The sequence below is a fragment of the Lontra canadensis genome, unplaced genomic scaffold (genome assembly GCF_010015895.1).
Source record: "Lontra canadensis isolate GAN:19392208 unplaced genomic scaffold, GSC_riverotter_1.0 scaffold56, whole genome shotgun sequence".
NCBI classification, from domain to species: Eukaryota; Metazoa; Chordata; class Mammalia; order Carnivora; family Mustelidae; genus Lontra; species Lontra canadensis.
Window position 1 is genome coordinate 12150387 of NW_022631050.1, and position 19126 is coordinate 12169512.

The 19126-nt window shown below is 34.5% G+C and overlaps 1 protein-coding gene across 4 annotated transcripts in view; it reads left to right on the forward strand.

The window, feature by feature from the left end:
* Nucleotides 1-4072: 4072 nt before the first annotated feature.
* The window catches only part of OSTN (osteocrin), a 50696-nt gene continuing 35642 nt past the window's right edge, over nt 4073-19126 (forward strand). For 3 of the 4 annotated variants that reach the window (XM_032875380.1, XM_032875378.1, XM_032875381.1), the window contains exon 1: nt 15311-15548. The gene's annotated coding sequence lies outside the window, so the exon portion shown is untranslated. Of the gene's footprint in view, nt 4167-15310; nt 15549-19126 lie in introns of those variants that run through there. The other variant, XM_032875382.1, reaches the window with a different exon arrangement.

The following is a 19126-nucleotide window of genomic DNA, read 5'->3' on the forward strand; positions in this document are numbered from 1 at the left end:
CTCTTGGTTGAAACAGAAGACTTTCACAGATACCCAACACAGCAACCTGTCACTGTGTTCTCTGTCATGTCTTAAGGGGCTCCTGAGAACTTCCTCAACTGTCAAACCTCTAGCATCAGAGTATCTTCACTTATATCACTGCTCAGTTCTATTTGAACCTCTAAATACTTCTGAAAAAGATCAACTATTAATCTCTCTTCATGTTAGTGTGCTGATATTCTCCAATGTGCCAATTATCTAAGAATTAGAGGTTCAGCACAACCCCTACAGTGTACTGGATATGGATTTGGAGCCTGCCACTTAACATCCATTTGTTCTCATAAGAACATAAGTTCTCAACTGAAAAATTGTAATAATGATCGTAAACACTCTGAAATATCACTATTTTATAAAATTCAATCGAATGTGAAACTATAATGATGGTCAACATTTATTGAATACATATTAAGCATTTACATTTGCTTTATGTACATTATTAAATTTAATCATCCCTACAGCATTACAGAATGGGCATTAGTGTCCCTTTCTACAGAAAATGTGCCCAAACGTGTGTGTGTGTGTGTGTGTGTGTGTTGAAGAGAACACATCTAGTGCAGTAATCAGGTCAGAGTTATTTGAAATGGAAAAAGTGAACAGCTAGAACAAGGAAATAAGACTATTCAGTTAGTATGGATGCTTCTCAAGTTTAATGAGGTTATTAAGACATAAACCAGCAATCAGCTTTCAAAAAGGAACTGGTATTTTTAACAAAAATTTTAAAATCTAAGAATATTTTTGCAAATAACCAAAAAGGGCTCATGAGATGAAATTTCTGAAGAGGCCATATAATCCTGATAAAGCTAAAACAAATTGTCAGCTCAGTTAAAGGAAAACTTACCACTACCCAACACAAGTCAGATATCAAGCTAGACCTCTGTGCTAGAGGCAAAGGTGAGTATGTGCTATTGTTACTGTCCAGTGGGAGAATCAGAGATGCAATCAAATTTTAAGTTAATAGTGAAGGAAAGGGCACTTGTATTATGGAATGTCACAGAAAGAGAAAAACTAACCCAACTGGAGAGATTAGGAAAGAATTTGCAGAAGAGATAGCATTTTTGTGGTCTTTGGAAGCTAAGTAACAGTTGAAAGATGGGGAAGAAAGGATATTTAACATAAGGGTATCATGTACTATTTAGAAAGATTATCTTGAGGGTCTAGTCTATTTGGAAAATATTGAGATGTTCTATTCTAGTTAACAAGTATCCAAAAGATATGTGTCCCAAAAATGGAAGCTAAATTCTGAGCAAGTATTATCATATGGCCAATACACATTAATCATCAGAATTCAAGCAATAAGATAAAACACTGGTTTATAATTTATGTCCCCAGACAATATGTACCCAGAGAGCAGCAAAACCTGTAAAGATAGAAATTAGCTCATGTTTTGCATTTCTTCCTGAAATTTAGCCAAATTTAGAATGCAAAACAATCATACTTCATTCCCCTTTGAAAAGATCTATGCAATAGGAAATGAGAAGAGTGTCTTTGAAAATAAACTAATTATGGAATTAAATGAAATTTCATTATTCTAATTAACTAAAGTCTATAATTCTAATTTAATACTTAGTGAGTAAATTATATTTTCATACCATTTCTATGGATATTTCTCTTTCTAATCACAATTTCCCTACTTTCTTTATATATCTCACTTCATCTTCATAAAGGAAAAAAATAATTTCTACCCCTGGTCAGGTGGAGTATTCTGAATGAAAAGCAATTCCTATTAGGATGTGTTCTGAAATAGAGCTCAGAAGTGGGGACATTTACCTTGATAGCTTGGAAATAGAGAACAGATGTCAGAAGCTATGCATCAAATATTAAAATCAAATGGAAATTAAAAAAATCAAATAGTCAAATTAAATGGTGAGGTGATCAGTAGGAGTCAGTAAATAAAACTAACTGGTTTGAGAAACCAGAAAAACTAAGCATAAAAGTCATGGAGTGAACAGGAAAGGAAGTATAGAAAGGGATTTGTAGAAAGAAAGTGGTCTACAAATGTTCCTGAAATGGATAAAGAATAACTCCAATAAGCCAAACACAGGTTTGGTCAGGTTTGTATGTCAGGAGTATCTGATAGAGCCTGAAATGAAAGAAAGAGTAGCCATCCGATTACACCAGAGGATATGAATGCTGCATACTTTTTAAACTCTAATTTTCACATAGTAGCTGAAGTCTATCTGGTCTGTCCACAAGGTCCCTAGATGCAAATCTCCTAATAGCAGAGATAAACTTCTCTGAAGAGAAACATTTGGAAAATCAAAGTTTTCTCTCTGCCCCAATAATAATGAGTTGATAAGGAAGAGAAAATGAGGCCTTTGAGAAAATGAAAGCTAATTTCTAAAGATAGTCTAAATCAGATGAGATGATAATAGAATTGTACTGCTTTTCATCTTTAATTCATTTACAATGCTCTTGAATTTAAGTACAAAATTGTGTACTAGGTATCCAGAATCAATATTTTAAAATCAACTTAAAAAATAGAGTTAAATAAATCAATTTTGCTTGCATTTATAAATGGATAGTACTTTAATTTTAAGACATTAGATCTAGAAAAACATTTCCAACAGACATTTCAGAATAGTTTGATACATCAATAGCATTGCATTCTAAATCCCCAGTTCAGAAGGAGCCTTCTCCCTGGGATCTGGAATTCTCTGGACTAAGGGAACAAAGGCTGGGCCAGATTCTATAGCCCTGCATCTGATTTTTCCTTCCTTAATCTACCTAGCCCTACTTCTAAAGAGAGATGTTTCTTCTTCTTTTAATAGACATGTGGTTAGTATAACTTGTTCCATACGCTTTCTCTGAATTTTCCCAAATACTTTCTTTACCTAGCAAGGTTCCAGGGGAAAAAACAAAAGAAAAGAAAGAATGAAAAGATAGGTGTGTTAAGTCAAGGTCACTAGCTCTTATTAAAGGGTGAACAGAAATTACTTATATTCAGAAGGCATATGGTATATAGTTGGAACGGTGGGCTCTGAACACCTCAGGTTGAAATCCCACCGCTATCACTTCCACTCGGGTGACCTATCATAAGTCATGGAAGCTCTTCTTGCCTAAGTCACTTCTTTTTAAACTTATGGTTAATAATAATGCCTGCTTTTTAGAAGTACTGTGAAGATTAGACAAGAGGGCTGGCACTGAGGAAGCACTGAGTGAATGTTAGCAGGTATTGTTATTATTAGATCTCACATTTTGGTAATGTGGAAGTAAATGGGCCATTCTTTGTTCCAATTTCCTTTACCTTCACATAAATATCACCCTTCTTCATTCCTACCTTCATAGGAATGCAGGCCCATCTAGTTGTTTAGATCAGTTAATCACAAATAATAAAAAATGAAATAGGTGCTTTTTCCTCAATGAGAAAAGTTTCAGTAAGTCCTAATTACCTAATATCATTATGCCAAAGAAGCTGCAAACAAAATAATTAAGGGAAACAATTTATTGGGAGTTTTGTTGCTTAATGAACTCGGAGTCTTTGAAAAGTGATTTATTAAGCTTTAAAACACCTTATCTTTTATAATTTTTAATTAAGCAATTAAGCACTTCAATATTTGAACTTCAATGTTTCTCGTTTTCTGTGATTTTTTAGTTCATTCTGTTTCTTTTATAAAATAGTGAAATCTTTTCCAATAATTTAATGCGTTTTTGTTGCTATTTCATGCTAGGCTTTAAACTTGAGGGAAAAATTAACAGAATAGCAACACCCCCTGCTGCTCTGAGATGGCCCAATGAAGCTAGAGAGTATCATGGGGCAGACTGTGCAGAGGGTGGCTTTGCTCACACCCACAGAGATTGCATTTGTCAACTCTGCACAAGATTAAACCCCAACTTCACATTCAACTTCATATTACCATACCCACATTTATAATTAGATTCATGGCTAAAATGTACATTTTAATGAGAGGTATCTGGTTTTGCTTCCGTTTGGCAGGTCAGTGAATTCTAGTAACTTGACAGACAAATGAGTGAGAGTTTATTTCAGGTAATGAGCAGTCAGTGTAAATGCTGAAACAGAGACTCAGTGTGAAGTGGAAGAAACAGCATTCTTTTATATTCTAAGAAATATAGAGAAACAAGCATGTATGATTCCTACTAGAGGAAATACTTCATGGTGATTGCTGTAGGTAAGATAATTTTAAGCCTGCACTTTGATAACTGCTTTTTTCTTATATACATTCGTGGAAACTGAAAGAAGATGTGAAGTTGGATGTAAAAAAAAAGAAGTTACTTTTGTGCACTTATGATTTTAAGTGTGGACCTTAAAGGTCCCTTCTCTAATGTTGGCCTGTGGATGGTAAGATACCTCCTTATTCAAAAAACATGTGTTCACATGTTTAATGTTAGGGTGAGATCTGTCAGCCACTCTTCAGGCACCCTGGCAACTAAAATAATATGACAGAAGGTAAATCTCTCAAATCATGTTTAAAATAGGCTTTCATAAAGTCTTTTTTTCATACCATTTGTATAGTACCAATTGCATTGAAATGTCATTATTTTTAAAATTAACCTCTGTAAGACCTTAAGTTCCTGGAAGACAAGGACTATGTTTTACAGACTCTTTTTCCTGCACGATGACTTTCTTGGGAGCTGATACACAGAAGATTCTCCCGAAATATTTATGGAAATGAAAGATGACAACAGTGTAGATGATATAGACACAGTGTCAAATAGGCAATTGCCTCACTTAGTAAATGGGAGTCTGGAAGACTGGAAAAGGACTTAGAGATCATTTGAATGAGCTCCTTATTTCACTGATAAAGAACCCAGGAACCCAAAAATGTGATACTTCTTCAAAACCAGCTCAGGATAGTAAAGATCCAGTTGACACTTCTGAATCCCAATTACACCAGCTCATGGAAGAAAAAATGGTGCCAGGGGGTCATAGTTCCAATGAGTATCTTACTTCTAATCCACAAAGGGAAAAACTGTGGGATACTTCTAAATTAAATCATGCCTGGCCATCAGAAGTCCAGTTTTGCAGAAGGCTGTGGGACATGAAGATTCTGCATGAAGAAAAAGGTAGTTTGCTTGCCTCTGATGAACATCTGTTCACCTATAGTACACAAAGTCTTAAAGACATTGTAAATGCTAGTGTGTGTACTTATGCATTTAAGAGGAAGAATGGATAGCAAAAGAGAGCAAGCTTTGAATGAGAAAATATTGCCAAAGAAGTATTAATTATATGAAAATATAAAAATACGTATAGCATTCAGACATAAATTTTGACTTGCTAAAAAAAAGTTGAAAGGAAAACATTATCTTTACCAAATAGTTTTTTTTTTAATTTTTATGTATTTATTTGACAGACAAAGATCACAAGTAGACAGAGAGGCAGGCAGAGAGAGGGGGAAGCACACTTCCCGCTGAGCAGAGAGCCCAATGCGGGGCTCCATCCCAGGACCCTGGGATCATGACCCAAGCTGAAGGCAGAGGCTTTAACCCACTGAGCCACCCAGACACACCCCTAGGGTATGTGTTTTATATTTTAAAACTTCCATAGATAGATAGATAGATAGATAGATAGATAGATTTTATTTATTTAATAGAGAGAGAGAGCATGTGTGAGCAGGGGGTAGGGGGAGGAGGGGAGAGAGAATCCCAAGCAGATTCCCCATTGAATGCAGAGCCTGATGTGAGGCTCAATCAAATGATCCTGAGATCATGACCTGAGACAAAATCGAGTTGAACCAAGTGAGTCACTCAGGTACCCCTCATATGTATGAATTTTGATCACTATATAGAAGATTATCTAAACAAGCCTTTCTCTCATCTATTTGAACATAAGTATATATTCATTTTTCAATTTTGTTTATTGAATCACAAAGCTTAGAAGGAACTTCCTAATCTCACCTCCCTTTTGATGTGATAATCCTTTCTTCAGCACATCTGATATTTCCATTTCTTCCCAAGTAGCTTTTGATGTGGGGGCTGTTTTTTGAGAGGAATAGTTTTATTGTCAAAAAGTATTAAATAAAAATGTTACTGATAAATAATCTGTTGTTTCCAATTGAATTCAAATCTATCTTCCTGTATTTTACTACTCAAGAGAATTATAATGATTTTTTTATAGATTTATTTGTCCTAAAAAATCCATACTTCTAATGATCCTTAGATTAACTGCTGTACAGACCCAACCCTATGCTGGGCCCCCACTGGGACATTCTATTTTCTTTGTATATCTGTTAAAGTATGGTACAGTCTTACCAACATAGAATAAGACTATTACTTCTATCCTTTAGATATCATATTCACGTTTAAAAATTTTCTTAACACTTTTAGGCATCTATATCATAGTGTTTATTTATACTGGGTATGTTTACTTAGGGTAAAGCCTTGCTTTATTAGTTACTTCAAGAATACTGAACAAAATTTACTTATTTTGATATGTCTGGGGATCCTTCCCAGTGTGCATTCATAGAAACAAGTTTGAGGGATGCATAATTCACAGAGACATTACCTCTTCACAGTGATGGAAGTTGATGGCCTAAATAGATGTATAGCAGGAAAGGCTGGGATGCCCAGAGCTATCATTGGTGTTGTACAGTGTCATTGGTGTAGTGCAGTGAAAAACAGTCTTGAGTAGGGTTTAGAGGAAAGGTTTTAGAGTAGTCTTCCAGGCACACAAATCCCAGGTCTCACATTTATACCTGTAGGACTTTGAACATATCCAAACCAAGTTTCCCCATGATTTAATTTTAGATAATACCTACATTGTAAGGTATTCTTTAGGATGACATGAAGAGACACTACAGAGTAGTTGTTAGAAACAAAAACTTTAACATCAGAAAAGTTTGACTGAAATCTTGTCTTTACTATTAACTAGTTTCTTGACTTCAGCTAAGTTTTGGTTTCTTCTGTAAAATGAAGATAATCATAATGTCTCCTTCACTGTATAGAAGTGGAGATTTAAAAACAACACTGTCACATAGTAAGTTTTCAATAAATGTTGATTATTATAATGACCTCAAAAACATAATGCCTGTATCAAAAAGATAATCAATAAATTATTCTTATTAATCAGTGTCTACCCTTATAATTGTCTATAACTTTTAGACAAAGAATGCCTGACTCAACATGAGAAAACATGAGAAAAACATTTCATATAATGTTGGAAAATGTTCCAGAGTATCAGGTGGCCCTTTAGGGAATTACCTTATAAAAGTAGTGTAAATACGCTTAAAAAAAAAAAAATAGGAGAACTGAATTATTCGCAAAATAATATGGAGACCATCCAGAAGTTATCTGAATTTCAACTTTGTCTTCTCCATTCAAATATAGGTGCCTTGAGAACAGGGTCAGGACTTCCACAAACCCAGCAAAACTACCTGAATATTAATGCAACAGGTAAATATAATTCTTTAAACTTCAAGTTTTTTTCAACTGTATAATGGTGTTAATAATAATAATTGCCTATTATCTAAGAGTATTGTCGTATCCATAAGAGAACAGTTACGAAAGCAGTAATATAAATTACATAACAACTTGTAAATACTGAAGTACAATATGCCGACAGGTCATTATATCATTCTATGTTTAGGTACTGCATGTGCATGAGAGAGAGAGAGAGAGAACTAGTATATATACTAGTTGGTCTTCTAGTGAGTTTCTGGTGTCCCAGCATTTACATGTCCTTAAATTGATTAAGTTAGATGGTTTGAACTGCTAGAATTTAGCAGACAGAATCCTGTAATTAACGTAACCGGTGGGAGGGATCTTAATGGGGAAGGGTGTAATGAGCAGAGTATCAAACAGCAAAGGTACTCTATCAGGCTCAGCAAATGGTGTGGCTGTAAAAACTATTTTGAAATATAGCCAACCAGACCAGTTGAAGTTTTAGCCCTATAAAAAAAAGTTAATGTGCTTTCCTCAAAGGGGTCTGTAAAGCTCTCAACTGTTGTAGAAGACTCTACAGAAAGTACATAGGTGCAGTGTGTTCTAGGTGTGGAATAAATCAAAAATTTAGGCAAACCAGTGTACACGGAGAGTTCTACAGGGGCCAGAGGTAGCGTTCAGTCTTCTGACCCTGAAAATCATATGAAATGAAAATGTGGCTTGCTGGAGTTCACTTCAAGATAAATATCAATGGAAATATGAGGAAGCTTGTGAAAGCAGTTCTCCCACTTATGAATTTTGTTACAGGGATGCTTTATACAGATTATAAATGCAGTAGAAAAGGAAGAATCTAGCTGGGAGACATGCTTTGCATCTCTCATGCAATCTTGCATGCATCTTGTCTGCATGTCTACAAAATTGGAATGATAATAAAAACAATATTGTTAGAAAAAATAAACAGAAAGGGATTATCAAAATATTCCTATACTGCAAAACACACAAAGAATGTAGGGAAGAAGACTTGTGTTACCACTTAGCATATAGGAAGCCACATGACAATGTCACTTTCCCAACATTAAACAAAGCCACAGTTTTTTCCAGTGCATCAGGAGCCTGAGGTCAACAGACAACCAGGGGTAGATATTTCAAATGGTTACAGCCCCTCTGAGAGAAAAGAGGGTGCACAAATTATTTAACCTTTGGTAGAACACCTAAGGAAGAGGTTACCATAAAAGTGGTTAAAAAATTGATACTTTAATATTCTTAAGTAAATATGTAGGCTACATGAGAATTTATATTTCTTAGAAGCTCAAGCCATAGTGAAATCCTCATTTATTTGCTAGGCCTATGACATGCTAAAATTAAAAACAAAAAGTATCAGGGACTGGATTCAGCATAAGAAACAGTAAGCAAATTTGAAGTTAGATCTATAGAAAATATTTTTACTGAAATACAGAGAAGAAAAAGAGTTAAAAAAAAAAAAATCAGACCTTCCAGGAGGTAGAAGACGTCAAAGGATCTAATATATGTGTAATTAGAATAACAGAAGAAGAAAAGAAAATGGGACAAAGAAATATTTGAAGAGATAACGGCCAACTTTCTCCCTAAGTTAATGAAAAAAAAAAAAACAGACCAGAAACTCAGAGACCTTCAGGATAAATATAAATAAAACTATAATCAAACACATCATAGACAAACAGATGATAGTAGACTTTCCATCAGACATGATACAATCCAAAGAAAATAGAACATGAACATTATAGTACTGAAAGAAGAAAAGCAATCACCTCAGAATTCTATCCTGAGCAATAATAACATTTAAAAATAAAAATGAATTAAGCACTTCCTTGGACAAAATGCTATAAGAAATGTTAAAGGAAGTTATTCAAGCAAAAAGAAAATGATACTACATGGAACTGTAAATCTAAACACACACAGAGCAGCATCAACAACAGTAAATGTAGTTAATATGAATTTTTAAACATTGTAAAAATCATTAAAAATAATTAACTGTACAAAACAAAAAGAGAAAAAAAATTGTGGGGCTCATAACAGGTAAAATTAAGATGCATGAAAGTAATACCCTAAAGGATGAGAAGATAAACAGGAAGGCTACTGCTGAAAGATTGTTACATTATGTCTGAAGTGGAAAAACATTTGAGGAAGACTGTAGCAACATAATGATGCAAATTGTAAACCTGTAGCAACAATGTAAATAATAGACAAGAGGTGTAAATTATAATCCAAAATAAGGCAGAATGAGAGGCAACAGGGAACAGATGAAACCAAACAAAATAATTTTAAAGACTGGGGTTTTAAATATATCAATAACTACATTAAATGCAAAGGTCAAAACACACTAGTTGAAATTTAGAGATTGTCAGAGTGTCAGATGGGATAGATTGACTAAAGGTGGAGGGAGGTAGGGAAGAGATACACCATGCCATCAATAATCAAAAGAAAGCTATAGTGAATTTATATCTGTCTGAATAATGTCAGAAAAAGTAAACTTCCAAACAAAGATTTTTGCCAAGGATACAGAGGTAAGTTACATAATGATAAAGGGATATAAAAGGCATAAACATGAAAGGCAAAAGCTGATAGAACCAAAAAGAAAAACAGAGAAATTTTAGACTTGGAGACATTGGCAATCCTTCCTCAGTAATTGGAAGAACAAGCAGACAAAAATCATTAAAAGTATAGATTTGAACATTATCAGCCAACTTAGCTGAGATTTAGAATATTCCAGCCAATAATAATAGAATATACATTATTTTAAAGTACACACGAACCCTCACCAAGGCCAACAATTATATTACTGGTGATTAGACAAATCTTGACAAATTCATAGGACTTAAAATAATGCAAAATATGTTTCCTTAATACAAAACAAACTAGCAGTCAATAACCAAAAAAACATATGAAAATAAGCAAATATTTGGAAATTAACTAACATATATTCTAAAAAATCAGTAGTCAAAATTTTAAAGAAAATTAGAAAATATTCTGAATTACATAAAACATGAAAACAGAGCATATCAAAATGTATAGGCTATAACTAGACCAGTGCCTAGAGGAAAATATATTGTACTACATGCCTAGGTTAGAAGAAAATAAGTATCTATATTCAATAATCTAATCATCCATATTAAGAAAATTGAAAAAGATGAGCAAATTAAACACAAATTAGGAAAAAGGAAGAAAACAATACAAAGTAGCAATCATTAAAATAAAATGACCAAATTATGATTCTTTTAATAGATAAATAAAATTTATAGAATTTTAGAATTACTAATTTAAAAAAAGACTGACAAAATAAAAATAAAAAGAATACCAGAGTTAAGAATCAAATAGGGGGACATCACCACAGATTGCACAAATATCAAAAGGAAAAAAGAAGTATAAATAACTTTAATAATTTCATGAAATGAATATATTATTTGGAAGATAAAAGCCAAGAGAGTGCACTCAGGAAAATCAGTTACAATGATTAGTCCTATACTTATTAAAGAATTTGAAATTTTAGTTATAAACCTTCCCACGAAGATATTGGCACAGATAACCTCACTTGGCGAATTCTACCAAACATTTCAGGAGGAAATAATATAAATTTCACACAAACTCTTCCAGCAAATAGAAGAGGGTTGTTATTGACAGATTGTCTATGTCCCTGAAAAATTCGTGTATTGAAACTCTAACCCCCAATGTGATGTTATTTGAAGGTGGAGCCTTTGGGAGGTGATTAGGCCATGAAAGTAGAGCCCTCATGAATGAAATATTGTCTTTATCAGGGAGCTTCCAGAGAGCTCTCTCATTCTCCCTGTCATGGGAGGACACGTTAAGAAGACCACAATTTAGGAACCAGAAATTAGGTACTCACCAGACACCAAATCTGCAGACGCCTTAATCTTGGATTTCCCAGAACTTGGAAACTAGTGTTTGTTGGTTAAGCCACCTAGTCTATGATTATTTGTGTTACAGCAGTCTGAATGGACTAAGGCAACATGTAGTTTTTCCCAATCATTTTATGAGACCTGTTACCAAAACTTGAAAAATATGTTTTAAAGAGATAAAGGACCTATACCCCTCATTAATAAGGATCCTTAAAAAGTAGTATCACATCAAATCCAGAAAAGGATAATATGTCATGACTAAGTGGGATCAATGTTATAATTCACTAGGGAATAAGGGGTTGAAGGTGGATAAAACTGGTAAAGCAGGTCAAAGGGTCAAGAGGTACAAACTTCTAGTTATAAAATAAATAAGTTATGGGGATATAATGTACAGCAGGAGACTATAGTTAATAGTACTGTACTGCATATTTGGAAGTTGCCAAGAAAGTAACTCTTGAAAATTCTCATCAAAACAAAAAAATTATGATTTTGTGTGGAGATCAATGATAACTATTGTGATCATTTCATAGTGTACACAAATATCAAATCATTACATTGCACACTTGAAACTAATATATTATATGTCAATTATACCTCAACAAAAAAATTAAACAGGAATAAATATAACAAAATAAGTGCAAGATTTATATGCTGTTAAAAACTAAAAAATTGTCAGGGGAAATCAAAGCTCTACATAAAAGGGATCAGAATGATTTCTTAGAGCACAAAAAGCATGATCAATTAAAAATACTTAATTGGATTTTATCAAATTAAAAATACCTACTCTGTGGAAGAATATGTTATGACAATGAAAAGTCACAGAGTGAAAAATAATTGTGAAACAAATCTTATAAAATTCTTGTGTCCAGATAGCTCAAGAACTCTTACAACTGAATATTAAGCAAAAGATGTGAACATTCACCAGAAATATACAAATGGGAAATAAGTACATGAAAAGATTCTCAGCAGCATTAGTCATTAAGAAAATACAAATGAAAACACAGTGAGATACCAGGATGCATTTATTAGAATGGCTAAATTTTTGAAAATGTCAAAGAATATGGTAGCAAGGGTGCTGAGCAAATGGAACGCTCATACATATCTCGTAAGAATGAAAATGATAGAACCACTTTGGAAATCGGGTTCACTATTTCCTATGAAGTTAAACATACACTCCCAACATGATTTAGGAATCCAGTATCTGTATTTGTCCAGGTGAAATGAAAACATAAATATCAACTCAAGGACTTCTACATTAATGTTTATGGCAACTTTATTCATAATCACTCCAAAGTGGAAACTACCCAAATTTTCACTGACTCGTGAATGAATAAGTAAATTGTGGTACACCCAATCCGGTAGCACACACTCTTACTAAGAAGAAGAAAGTGTTGATACATTTAGCAGCATGGATAAATCAGAGAAGCTTTATTCTAACTGAAATAAGCCAGACACCAATGACTACACACTGTATAATTTCCTACAGCATTCTGGAAAAGGCAAAATTACGGGGACAGAATCAAATCGGTGGTTACCAGGACCTGGTGGTTGGGTATCGGTTTGACTGTAAAGAGACAGGAAGGAGATTTGGTGAGGGTCATATAGACAAAGTCTATATCTTGATTTTAGTGGAGGTTACATAATGTTTACATTTGTCAAAACTCCTAAAACTGTACATTTTAAAAGGTCAGATTTTGTGAATAAATCACATCTCAATAAACTGGACTTGGAAAAAAAGTTAAGAAGTATCAGATTTTAATTCAGGTAAATCGTGGCTTTTGCAGTCAAGCTGGTCTTCACAAAGGAATTCATTTTGAATGTCTTTTAACACAGTTTTGAGGTTAAATAATGTGCTGGTTCTTTTATCTACCCCCATTCAATCCCTTTTCCAGTTGGGTTTGACTGAAGGTAAACAAAACAGGAGATTATACTGAGAAAGCAGAGTGAAATTTTGGTGTTTATTTCCTAAGTTCCCTCCCTTGTAGTTTGCTCTTGACTGGCTGTGTCCCTTGAGGAAAGGTCACATTTCTGCCAAGCAACTTTGTCTACCCATATCCCTCTACTTACCTTTAAGCCTTCAAGACTAAGGATACCTGCTATTATTGGTTCTGTGTACTCTGCTATCCTCTTTGGTTCCTCTACACCTTGCCCACATTAAATTCTCCTCAAATTATTCCATTTCAACATGCCATCCCTTTACTGTCACAATCCTGACAGATACAGAGGTGAGGTTCCACTCCTGATTCCATCATTTTGTAGCTGTGAGCCCTTGGGCTATGCATTTCACATATTTGAGCGTTAGTTTTTTTCATCTGTTAAATATGAATAGTAATACCTCTTCGGCAAGGTTTTTATGCAAATTAAATAATGATACACTAGCTGAAATTTTTTCATTAATATTTTCTCCCTTTCTCATCTTAGTCTCTCCCTTCTATCACTGGATGCATATTCTCTTTCAATTTCTTCATATGCTCCTGTTTCTACTCTTTCAAGGTAAAAGAATTTCCCTATCATGTATAAATGCATAAACAATTTACATAGGGATATATAATGTGCAGAACCCTGTATAAATGGCTTAAATGTACCATGGTTATGTTCCTGGAATAAACTTGCTATTTCTACTGCTGCAGAACAGTTAAGTCAAACTTTTGAATTAGGTCAACAAAATCCACAAATAGGGTGGAATCTTTGGACTGTCTAAGCAGGGACAGATCTGGAATAAATCAGCCGCAGATATCACTTGTCAGCATGCTGAGAGAGGCATTTCAAATAAGGGTAGAAGGTACGTCAAGAATATTGGCTTCGTGTAGCATTACGATGCATCCGTTAAATCTATACTGAGAGTTTTCCATCATGTGGATTCAAGCTCACATAATCGTTTTATGGCAGTAATGTCTAAACAAGGGTCCACAATTAGGCTGTATTTTTATCTTGACTTGTGAACTATCACTGCCAACTACTCAAATTTCAAGCTTGTTGAGCATATGTTATCCCTGGAAACCCTTCAAAAAAAAAAAAAAGTATTTTACTGTCCCACCAATTCAGTGTGCTCTGGTCAGTTCCCCATCTAGATCCAAATTAACCATGTAATAGTTTCTACACTGGTGACTAGTATTTTAAATGACTTTGAAAGCAAAACCAAAAAGAACAATTTTATTTCTATTTGCACAAAACATAATCTGGCTTGGATTCCTTTTCTAGCTTTTTAAAAAGTGAGACAGGATGAAGCTGTGGAATAAGAACTGGATATGAAATTAAGATATGCATTTGAAATCTGGTTCTACTACTAGTTCCTAGCTGTGGCCTTATAAAGTCACTTAATGTATCTAGCCTCAGTTTCCTTATCTGTCAGATGGAGATCTAGTGTCGAATCAAATGCACTAATAATGATCTAACAGCATAATACCTCTAGGACTTAATAACTTATCTTTTTACAATCTGTGTGGGTAAGGTTGCAAATGCGCTTAGTAGGAAATGGGAAAGAAGAAAATTTTCAGACAGAGGCAGGAATGTTTTGGTGAAAAGGAAATTAAAATACTGGAGAGCTGGGAAAGATAAGAATGATTACAACATCTGCATTTATAGCCCACATGTCACAGTTCAGTATTTATAGGTTTGTTAGTGACAACCTTCCCAGTATAGCAATGTTAATTCTGAAGTCGCTGTCAGTTTCACTGACACAGCACTGTGCACCTGACCTAGGCTGAAACCACTCACCATTTCCATAGATGATCATTGCATTTAAAGGTCCAAAAAATACACCAGTAAATCAGTTTGCATTTCTGATTATGATCTCCCTAAATCTTACTTTGAAATACCCTAGTGAGTTTCTTTCTGACAAATCTGAGTGCATTTTTATTTCCCAAATATGATTTGTAATTATCCGAGCTAGACTAAAACCTCAGGGAGAAGTGATGTGTCTAGGGCTGAACACGATAATAAATGTATACTTAAATTTTCCGGAGCCCAAGATCCTGTGCTACTTAAATACCATGATCAAAGCAATAGATAAAATAAATATGGAGAAGAGTAGGAGAGGGAAAGAGGAAAAACTGAGAGAAATAAAATAAGAGAGTGGGGGGAGAGATTAAAGAGAGGCTTGGGAAAATGTTCAGTGGAAAATCTAGAAATGATGTAAGAGAAAGCAAAGGCAGGGATTGGAGTAAGGGGTGTATAACTGAAACTATAAAAACTCAGAGAGAAAACTCACCATAAGGGCTGAGTTTGGGAGAAACTGCACAGAGAGGACTCTAAAGTTAGAATCTCCTGATTTTTCACAAGGTAAGTTAAATTTAAAAGCTATGAGAAAAATTTAGGGTTATTTTTTCTTTGAGCTAGTTTTTTTTTATTTTCACATACTTCTTAAATGTTTTGATTATATCTTGATTTTGAATGTTTTTGGTAATATTTCCCTCTCTAAAATGAGTAGAAAATCTAAGAAGATAATTTTTAATACAAAATTAAGGAGAAGCTAATTATTCAGACATTTGATATTTATTAGATTATTCATTGCTTTTCTTTACCATTTCAAAACAAAAAGGACAACTCAAGATAATGATTCTCTATATATGCTAATAGTCTTAAGTTTGCTTTCATTGAAGATGTCCAATTTAGTAAATGTTTAAATGTATAAAAGTGGTCTACTTTTAAAAGCCTAGGTAGAAAAGAAAGGTTTCTCTCATCTTTATTTCTATCAAAGTTGGAGCTTAAAATATATCCCTAAATTAATCAAATTCTAAAGTCAATATTCTACATTCTTCAAACCTAAAGTATCCTCTGTTTTTCTTCCTGTGAAACTCAAATATACAAGTATGATATTAATAACAGTTTAGAGTGGACTGAAATCATGTCTACGCTTTTGTATTTGAAGTGCTTTTGCTATTGAATGACTTGAGAGTTAATCTGACACATACATTTGAGCTGTGTTTAACAACAAATTTAAAACTTTATTTCAGGTTTTGATCTGTGGGATTCGTGTATACTCAATTAATTCAGTTTTGCCAATGCAAAATATTGTTCCTTCAAATTACAATGATAGACTCGATAGGTTTAGGAATGTGATAATTATTTGTTTCTAAGTTACCTTCCTAGAAGTTAAATAATTTTAACAATAATTTATGATGATTTTAATGACCGTATAAGCTATAAATTGAGAGGACTCCCCAAAAACTTCAGGCACAGTGTGTGTCATTTTACTTTGATACTACTCTTCATCACTCTTATGGAATTTTTTTAAAGAAACTCTCCCGTGGATATGAATTCAAGTCTCCTCTTTGTAAGTGAATCACACTGTGGTGTCCTTCAATAAGGCATTTGAAGTTGACATTTGTTTCTCCCCCTTTTTTCTTAGAGTTTTGAAGTGATTCCTATATAACGAATCATGGGCAGTAGAGAAGCAGATATATTTAGCAGACTAGATGTAGGGTCCTCAGAAATATAATTTTAACTTCTTATTCAAATACTTTCAATGCCTTGAACTTTTGATTAATAAAATTAGATTAATTGAACTTGTCCCAAAGGAATAGAACTCAAAGTAAGCAGTCCCAAAACACTGTCCCAACTTTTTCACTATGTAGTTTATAACTTCAGGCAAGACTTAAGCCCAGATCTGGACTCAATAGAATCCTGTTACTAAGGAAAGAGACAAAAGAGCTGGAAGTACCAGGGCTATTGAGAGGGAGAATGACCAAGGGAAGCTCCCACATCATCCTGTTTTCCTATATTAGAGAATGAAGTCTCAATTTCACAGTATCTTGGGCTTCATCGTTACACATCACTTAATTGAATCTTCTTGCCTATATTTCATCTCTACCTACTGGACAACTTGTGCTTAGAGACTCTGCTGGCCTCAGAGGAACATAGTTTTGGGGTCAGGAAACAGACTTCTAATCCCAGTCCTGACTTCAGCACCTTTCACTCAGTCTTCCCAGGGCTTCATTTCTCCCTGGATACTGGGAGGTAATAAAAGGTGAGCCCTAAGTTCTCTCTTAGCCCTGGATACCTCTCTACACAGGCCAACTTCTCTGTAGCTGAGATCTCTCTTCTTTGGAGGTCTCTTTTAACTGAGCCTTCCCTCTTCTTTTGCCAGATAGTTGTCAGGGTACCTCTCTGAAGCAGTAGTTAGCATCACCTGCCAGTAATTGCCCAGTGCCTTGGTTGGCTTAAACTGGCTATTGCCCAGCCTTACCCTTATCAGTGTCCCATCAACCCAGCCCTCCACAGGATGCTGCTCCCACAGGAATAGTTCCTCCGCTAAGCTTCACCATGCTCCCTCCTCTTTTTTGTCCATCTTAAATCTTTCCTTCATCTCTTCTCCCTTGGCCAACTTAACTGTCTCTGAGCCTTGCTCTCTCATTGTTGAGAGTATTAAATTCAATAGTTTCCAAAGAGCATCCCTTCTCTTTCTGAAATTCTATGTTCCCATGACACATAAGGCTGTAACCATGTGGAAAATCCACTTTTATTTCTTTTTATTTTTTAATTATTTTACATTTATTTGACAGAGAGAGCTCACAAGCAGGGAAGTGGCAGAGAGATGGGAGAGGGAGAAGCAGGATCCCCGCTGAGCAAGGCACTCAATGTGGGGCTCGATTCCAGGACTTGGGATCATGAACTAAGCAGAAGGCAGACATTTAACCAATGGAGCACCCAGTTGCCCCTAAAAAAATGAACTTTTAAAATATCATCCATGCCATCCATCCATAATGGCAACCTAGCTGTTGAACTACCAAGTCAAAACTATGGTTCCCATGAGACCACTTTGGTGGTTGCATTTCCCTGTGAACTCTGACTTGTCTATCCACACCAGAGCTCTAAGAGGCATGCTCTCTTCCTCTGCCTTCTCTGTGGTCCATTCCTTCCCAGCTCTTCCCTGCTAAGTCTAGTTCCAGTGATAAGATCCTTCATTCCCATAATATCCATGGTGGATTTGCTTTCATGACACATATAACTATGCTATACCATCAATATCACAAAAACTGTGAAAATCATCATCTTAACAACATAGAATTTTTTTAAAAAGTCAATAAAGATTTCTTATGAACTATAAAACAAAATATGTATCATATAAAACTATATTAAAATTCAATTAAAAATTCACTTTTGTTACTGTAATTAGAACTTGAATAATTATGTTTTGAGTATAACTGAGGTTAATTCCCTTTGTTTTCTTCCCATTATGATATTCTATTGTATGCTAATATTTTCATAGACATATTTCATTAAAATATTATTGCTGAAATTAATGATAATGCATAATATTCTGTAACACCAAATGCTGGAGTGGTTGTCACTTATAACGCTGGTGAAATTTCTTCCCTCATTCAGTATTACTTTGTTAAAATTTATTTTCTACCACCTTGTCATAATTCTAGATTTCAAGTAGCTTTGTTTCTTAAAATGAACAAGGATAAAGAAAATATTTTTCATAACAAAAAAGTAGCATGGCATATTTTGTTAAGTGGCCAGATTTAGAAGGCAATATCAGGATAATGATAGCTATTATTTGCATAATTAATTTGTGCTAGTCACTTGTACTATTTGTAATCCTTATAATAAACCCACAGAGTAAATCTGTGCCCCATTTTCCTGATGAAAATATTAAGATAGAGAAGCTAAGTAGCATGCCCAGTCAAGAATCATATCCATATCTATGTAACTTAAGGACCAACCTCTTTCTACTAATTGACTTCATTGTATAAGAAGGTATATACATAGGACACCTGAGTAGCTGTCAGTTGAGTGTGTATCCTCAGCTCAGGTCATGATCCCAGCCCTGGGATCCAGTCTAGCATCAGGCTTCCTGCTCAGTGGGGAGTCCTCTTCTCCTTCTGCCTACCCGCTGCCCCGCTTCTGCACTC